The sequence below is a fragment of the Oncorhynchus mykiss genome, unplaced genomic scaffold, assembly GCF_013265735.2.
Source record: "Oncorhynchus mykiss isolate Arlee unplaced genomic scaffold, USDA_OmykA_1.1 un_scaffold_318, whole genome shotgun sequence".
NCBI classification, from domain to species: Eukaryota; Metazoa; Chordata; class Actinopteri; order Salmoniformes; family Salmonidae; genus Oncorhynchus; species Oncorhynchus mykiss.
This window is the reverse complement of record NW_023493767.1, coordinates 110,001-117,500: the sequence shown is the minus strand read 5'-3', so window position 1 is coordinate 117,500 and position 7,500 is coordinate 110,001. Positions and strand designations below refer to the sequence as shown.

At 39.0% G+C, this 7,500-nt stretch overlaps 7 non-coding genes across 7 annotated transcripts; all 7 read right to left on the bottom strand.

Annotated features, from left to right (window-relative positions):
* Window positions 1-5,434: 5,434 nt before the first annotated feature.
* Window positions 5,435-5,553, bottom strand: LOC118950803. The gene has a single exon (XR_005042730.1). It is a non-coding gene; the product is annotated as a 5S ribosomal RNA (ribosomal RNA).
* A 177-nt stretch (window positions 5,554-5,730) lies between these two features.
* LOC118950674 lies at window positions 5,731-5,849 on the bottom strand. Its single transcript, XR_005042601.1, has one exon. It is a non-coding gene; the product is annotated as a 5S ribosomal RNA (ribosomal RNA).
* Window positions 5,850-6,026: 177 nt separating this feature from the next.
* LOC118950673 lies at window positions 6,027-6,145 on the bottom strand. The gene has a single exon (XR_005042600.1). It is a non-coding gene; the product is annotated as a 5S ribosomal RNA (ribosomal RNA).
* A 177-nt stretch (window positions 6,146-6,322) lies between these two features.
* LOC118950858 lies at window positions 6,323-6,441 on the bottom strand. The gene has a single exon (XR_005042785.1). It is a non-coding gene; the product is annotated as a 5S ribosomal RNA (ribosomal RNA).
* Window positions 6,442-6,701: 260 nt separating this feature from the next.
* Window positions 6,702-6,820, bottom strand: LOC118950945. The gene has a single exon (XR_005042872.1). It is a non-coding gene; the product is annotated as a 5S ribosomal RNA (ribosomal RNA).
* A 177-nt stretch (window positions 6,821-6,997) lies between these two features.
* LOC118950857 lies at window positions 6,998-7,116 on the bottom strand. Its single transcript, XR_005042784.1, has one exon. It is a non-coding gene; the product is annotated as a 5S ribosomal RNA (ribosomal RNA).
* Window positions 7,117-7,376: 260 nt separating this feature from the next.
* Window positions 7,377-7,495, bottom strand: LOC118950671. Its single transcript, XR_005042598.1, has one exon. It is a non-coding gene; the product is annotated as a 5S ribosomal RNA (ribosomal RNA).
* Window positions 7,496-7,500: the final 5 nt, after the last annotated feature.

The window sequence follows — 7,500 nt, the reverse complement described above, 5'->3', positions numbered from 1 at the left end:
TCCCAAATTCCTTCTTAGTCTTACAGCGTATCTGGCATGACTAAGAACAAAATTCATCAAATAAAAATTAAAAACTTTGCTTTTCCCAGTTAATCCAAAAAGAAACAACCTCCTCCACTCAACCCCAGCAACAATCTCTTCTCCCCAATGTTGTACTAAAATCCCCTTTAAAAACGTATGAAACTCTTCTAATCTACTACATTCAATAAAAAAGTGCATAAAATTTTCCGCCCCCGTACCACAAATATCACATTCTCTTTTAACATCTCTATTTATTTGATGTAAAACCACGTTCGTAAATATCCTATTATGTTTCAATTTAAAATCATTGTCTTCACATTCTATAGAATTATATTTTACATTTACATTCTTCCATATTGATTTCACATCTATATTTGCAAACACCCTAGACCACACTTTTTCCGAAGCAGGAGTTTTTATCTCTCTTAAAATAAATTTTTCATAAACCTTTTTAACTTTCAAACCTGACAAATCATACTTCTTCCCATTACTTTCATAATATAAAACCGGTAAACCCTTAGCTCTTGTAGCCACCTCTTTATTTATTAACACACCCCACTCACCAGGAAGACATCCTAATATTCTCTTATACATGTTCTCCACAGTAGTTCTACTTATTTCATCATTTTCTTCATCCACATTATCAAATATTGCCTGACATGGAAGGAACCCCGGAATGACCTCATATAAAATGTCCCCAATCTGTCTCATCCCAGCCCTCATAAAATATTTACAAAACAACATCTTATTATTATACTGTATCTTGGGATTTAAAAAAATTGGCTGATTTAAAATATTGTCTAAAATGGTACACTCATAATAAATATTTGGTAAAAACTCCCCCCAAGCCTCAAACACTTCTCTATAAAACAAAGGTATATTACCTAACATTTCCTTTTTCATACACATCAATAAACCATTGTCCTCCATCCTCCCAACCTCCTGCAAATACTCCTTAAAAAATCTTTTCCATCCATAATCTAATTCACCATATAAATATTTACGTACCATTTTAACTCTAATTGCTTTTTTCCTCACATTTAAATCCACCAACTTCAAACCCCCCTCCTCATAACCTGCAATCAAAGTTTTAAAAGAAATTTTCGCACCTTTCCCATCCCATAAAAAATCAACTAAAATCTTATTTATTTCCGATAAAACCCATTCTGGTACATCTAAAACATTCATGACATGAATAAAAATTGACATCAGCAAGGAATTTACAACAATTACTTTCCCTTTTAATTTCAAAGACCTCCTCCTCCACATATTTACCACCTTTCTAACTTTATTTATTACACCACTCCATGTCAGATCCCTAGCTTCCTGTTCCTTCACCCCTAAAAACACACCTAACACCTTAAAATAATCATTTACCATTTTAAAAGGAAAAATCCCCTCATTAATCTTCCCAACATACATTATTACTGACTTCTCCATATTCACTTTTGCTCCTGAGGCTTGCTCATATACTTTAAAACACTCCATCACCCTTTTAACACTTCCCTCATCTCTAACTGTTATTGTGGTATCGTCTGCATATTGATGAATTAAACTAAAACCTCCTTGCGGAGTCTCTACACAATTTATAAAATTATCTTTTTTAAGGTATGCCGCTAAGGGTTCTACCGATAAAACATACAATAATGCTGATAAAGGGCACCCCTGTCTCACCGATCTCTCAAGAACAAAAGAATCTGTTAAAACCCCATTACATTTTACTCTACTTTTTGCCTTTCTATATAATAATTTTATCCATCCTATTATTCTGTTTCCAAACCCATATTTTTCCAGTACCCTAAACATAAAATCATGTTCCACCCTGTCAAAAGCTTTATTAAAATCTATACTTAAAACAATTCCCCCTCTCTTATCGCTATTCATTTTATTTATCACATCTCTAAGTGTAATAATAGTATCAGCTATGTCTCTTCCAGGCACACTATAATTTTGTGTAGGTGCTATAATATCATTTAAAACCATCTTCATTCTATTTGCCAATATCTTAGCTAAAATCTTATAATCTGAGTTTAATAAACTAATTGGCCTATAATTCTCCAATTTTAATTTACTCCCCTTATTTTTATATAAAATCGATATCAGCCCTGTCACCATGGAGTCTGAAACAGTATTATTATCTTCCATATATTGATACACTTCCATTAAAATCGGTGCTAAAAAACTTTCATACATTTTATAAAACTCTGCAATTAGTCCATCTACTCCAGGACTTTTATTTATTTGTAAACCCTTAATTGCATCTTTCACTTCATCCACTGTTATCTTCCTATCACATCTTTGCTTATCCTCAACACCAATTTGCACATCCACACTACCTAAAATCTCCTTTACACTCCCCTCATCCACCTCCCCTTTCTTAAATAAATCCTTATAAAAATTCTGTACGGTTTCTAATATCTCAACATAATCATTTACCACTTCACCCTTTACATTTTCTATCTCACTAATATATGATTTCGTCTGTTTAGTTTTCTCTAAACCAAGAAAAAAAGACGTACATTTCTCCCCTTCCAACACATACTTTGCCCTACTTCTAATCGATGCCCCCTTACACTTATCTATTTCACATTTGCTCAATTGTGCCTTTAAATCTAAAAACCTTTCAATATTATAAATAGGATCAATATCACATTTCCTCATTTCTTCATTCAATTTTTCTCTTAAAAACTGTTCTTCTCTTGTCATCCTACTCCTCTTCTTCCTTGCATATCTAATACTAAAACCTTTAATTTTTTTCTTTACATTTTCCCACCACTGGCACTTATCATTCCCTTTTTGCTTATCCTCCGTTTCATGTTCTATCAAAGATTTAAGCTGTATTCCATATTCTTCATCACCTAGATACCCTGCATTCATGCACCATATTCCTCCCCCTTTCCTTCCCTTATCTAACCCCACCGAAAATGTTAACCCAGCATGATCACTAAAAGTTGTAAAAATATAATTAATATCCTTCATAAAATTCCTTAACCCTTCATTTACTAAAACCAGATCTATCCGTGTCTGTTTCAACTCCCCTAAAACCACCTGCCTTCTAGAAAACCCTCTCTTATTCGGGTTCTCGTCTCTCCATATATCAATCAGACTGTTTTCACACATAATCTTCCTTAAAACCCCTCTCGATACGTCATTTCTAAAAATAGCTCCCCTTGACATATCTAATCTATCCATTTTAACATTAAAATCCCCAACTAAAATACAGTTACCCTTGCACCATTTCCCTAATTCTAAAAATAAATTATTTCGCTCTATCTCATTATTTGGCGCATAAATATTTATAATCCTAAAAACCCTATTCATATATTCAAAATCCAAAATTAAAATCCTCCCATTATTATCATTATATATCTTCTTCACATTTTCTACTACATCCTTCCTTAATAAAATTGCAACCCCACTTGAATTCCCTCTGCCATTGTTTACATAAATAAAATCACTCCATATTTTTTTTACTTCTAAAACACAAACATTATCCCAGTGTGTTTCTTGAATACATAAAATATCTGAATTCTTCATTTGGACTATTCTATTAAATTTACCCATTGTTCTCAAACCATTTGCATTTATTGACATTATATTGACCATTCTAATAAATAATAAAATAATAAAATATAATTTCATTATCCTCTACCTGTTATCCAGTTTCTTTCTTCTTCCACCCTTTCTCTCCCCCTTTTCCCACCGCTTTCCTCTTCCTGTATCCTTCCCTCGTTCTTTCCATCATTTGCCCATCATCCGTGTCCGATATCTCCTCCAAGTCCATGTTATCCAGCCAACTCCCACTCTTGGCATCCACCTCCGCTGTGCTCCCCGTGCTCATCGCCGTCTCTGGTATTGTCATCAACTCCATAACCCCCTCCATTTCTTCACCCCCCACGCTACTTGTTAGTGCTGAGCTTTCCCCCAAAACCTGTGAGTCCCCCGTGCTTCCCCCCAGTCCACTCCCCCCCTCCTCCTGAAAACTCCCTCTTCTTATTTCTGAGTCCATACTACTCCCAATTTCATTTATCTTCTGGTCCTTCTTCCTTCTTCCTTCCTCCGTCTCTCCACCTTCCACCACGTCCTCTCCTCCATCTTCTTCTCCTTCTTGCGACAATACCACTGCTTCCTCGAATATTGTTTGACTCCCCTCTTCAGCCCCAACCTCTCCACAGTTGCACTCCGCCAATCTCTTTCTGCATCCACCACACAAATTCCTTTCCTTCTCTCCATCACATTCTCTCGCATAGTGTCCTTGATTGCCACACTTAAAACACTTAAATTCCGGGCAGTCTTTTACTATGTGCCCGGGTTGGATACACATACGGCACACTCTGACCTGTTTGTCGTGAATGACCCTGAAATATTCTGCTCCCTCCAACGTCTCAATTCTTGTAGAATAAGGTAATGATGTCACTTTTTCTGTGAACTTGACCTTGCAGAAACGTGTCCCGTCAACCACCTCCGTTCCTGGCCAAACTCTCCTCCTTATCTCCGAGACGGCCGTCACTCCCCAGCTACTCAGCTTGCTCAGTATCACACCATCTTCTACGTATACTGGGAGATTCATAAAAGACACCACCAATTCCTTCACATTAATATCTCTCGCCAGAATCCTTGTGTCCTTTATTCGCAATCCATCCATTAACCGTTCTTTTCCTCTTTCATTTCTCATCGTAATTTCATAATTCTTTTCTCCTTTCATTCGGCATCCCACCACCTCTCCACACACCTCCTTAATTGCTCTTAGTAGTTCCATTGTCGTCACTTTGTCTTCTCCTTCCAACTTAATTGCCACCGTGTATTCTTTTCCATATTTCATTCCTTCGTTATCTTCATTTTTCTTCCGTTGCGCCTTTTCGTTGTCTTTGTCCATTCCGTTTGTCTTTTCCATGTTGTCCGTCATAGTAAAAAAATAAATCCAAAAAACCTCTCCCCCAAGCAGAAAAAACTGCAAGGGGGAAGACTAACCCAACTTTAAACTATTCAACTAAAGAAAATAATAAATTATATTGCAAAAACCAATTAATTTAAACAAAAATAGCTCTCGAGCAAACACTCTCCAGCAAACACTCACTCACAGCTCAGACACTCGCACCTGTCGTCACTTCTCCAATCAGGAAATGCGTACTCAGGCCAGTGTGGCCGTAAGCGAGAAACTATCTCTTGGTGCACTATGTAAAGTCAAAGTGAGCCTGATTAACAGCTGTTGCATTTCCACCATTTAGATAAGGATCTTTGTGTCACTCAAAAAGTGGAAGAAATTGCATATACTGTAGCCATAATTTGTAGCACAGATTGTTGGATGAAATACAAACTAACCTTGCTTACTTATTTCAAAGCGAGGGCACATATTTCAGCCTTGTGGGAAAAAACGGACAAAGAGTTGAAATTCCACAAGGCAGTGACAAAAAGCTTACAGCACCTGGTATTCCCAGGCGGTCTCCCATCCAAGTACTAACCAGGCCCGACCCTGCTTAGCTTCCGAGATCGGACGAGATCAGGCGTACTCAGGCCAGTGTGGCCGTAAGCGAAAGGCAATCTCAAAAAATGGATGAAATTGCATATACTGTAGCCATAATTTGTAGCACAGATTGTTGGATGAAATACAAACTAACCTTGCTTACTTATTTCAAAGCGAGGGCACATATTTCAGCCTTGTGGGAAAAAACGGACAAAGAGTTGAAATTCCACAAGGCAGTGACAAAAAGCTTACAGCACCTGGTATTCCCAGGCGGTCTCCCATCCAAGTACTAACCAGGCCCGACCCTGCTTAGCTTCCGAGATCGGACGAGATCAGGCGTACTCAGGCCGGTGTGGCCGTAAGCGAAAGGCAATCTCAAAAAGTGGATGAAATTGCATATACTGTAGCCATAATTTGTAGCACAGATTGTTGGATGAAATACAAACTAACCTTGCTTACTTATTTCAAAGCGAGGGCACATATTTCAGCCTTGTGGGAAAAAACGGACAAAGAGTTGAAATTCCACAAGGCAGTGACAAAAAGCTTACAGCACCTGGTATTCCCAGGCGGTCTCCCATCCAAGTACTAACCAGGCCCGACCCTGCTTAGCTTCCGAGATCGGACGAGATCAGGCGTACTCAGGCCGGTGTGGCCGTAAGCGAAAGGCAATCTCAAAAAATGGATGAAATTGCATATACTGTAGCCATAATTTGTAGCACAGATTGTTGGATGAAATACAAACTAACCTTGCTTACTTATTTCAAAGCGAGGGCACATATTTCAGCCTTGTGGGAAAAAACGGACAAAGAGTTGAAATTCCACAAGGCAGTGACAAAAAGCTTACAGCACCTGGTATTCCCAGGCGGTCTCCCATTCAAGTACTAACCAGGCCCGACCCTGCTTAGCTTCCGAGATCGGACGAGATCAGGCGTACTCAGGCCGGTGTGGCCGTAAACGAGAAACTATCTCTTGGTGCACTATGTAAAGTCAAAGTGAGCCTGATTAACAGCTGTTGCATTTCCACCATTTAGATAAGCATCTTTGTGTCACTCAAAAAGTGGAAGAAATTGCATATACTGTAGCCATAATTTGTAGCACAGATTGTTGGATGAAATACAAACTAACCTTGCTTACTTATTTCAAAGCGAGGGCACATATTTCAGCCTTGTGGGAAAAAACGGACAAAGAGTTGAAATTCCACAAGGCAGTGACAAAAAGCTTACAGCACCTGGTATTCCCAGGCGGTCTCCCATCCAAGTACTAACCAGGCCCGACCCTGCTTAGCTTCCAAGATCGGACGAGATCAGGCGTACTCAGGCCGGTGTGGCCGCAAGCGAAAGGCAATCTCAAAAAGTGGATGAAATTGCATATACTGTAGCCATAATTTGTAGCACAGATTGTTGGATGAAATACAAACTAACCTTGCTTACTTATTTCAAAGCGAGGGCACATATTTCAGCCTTGTGGGAAAAAACGGACAAAGAGTTGAAATTCCACAAGGCAGTGACAAAAAGCTTACAGCACCTGGTATTCCCAGGCGGTCTCCCATTCAAGTACTAACCAGGCCCGACCCTGCTTAGCTTCCGAGATCGGACGAGATCAGGCGTACTCAGGCCGGTGTGGCCGTAAACGAGAAACTATCTCTTGGTGCACTATGTAAAGTCAAAGTGAGCCTGATTAACAGCTGTTGCATTTCCACCATTTAGATAAGCATCTTTGTGTCACTCAAAAAGTGGAAGAAATTGCATATACTGTAGCCATAATTTGTAGCACAGATTGTTGGATGAAATACAAACTAACCTTGCTTACTTATTTCAAAGCGAGGGCACATATTTAAGCCTTGTGGGAAAAAACGGACAAAGAGTTGAAATTCCACTGGGCAGTGACAAAAAGCTTACAGCACCTGGTATTCCCAGGCGGTCTCCCATCCAAGTACTAACCAGGCCCGACCCTGCTTAGCTTCCGAGATCGGACGAGATCAGGCGTACTCAGGCCGGTGTGGCCGTAAGCGAAAG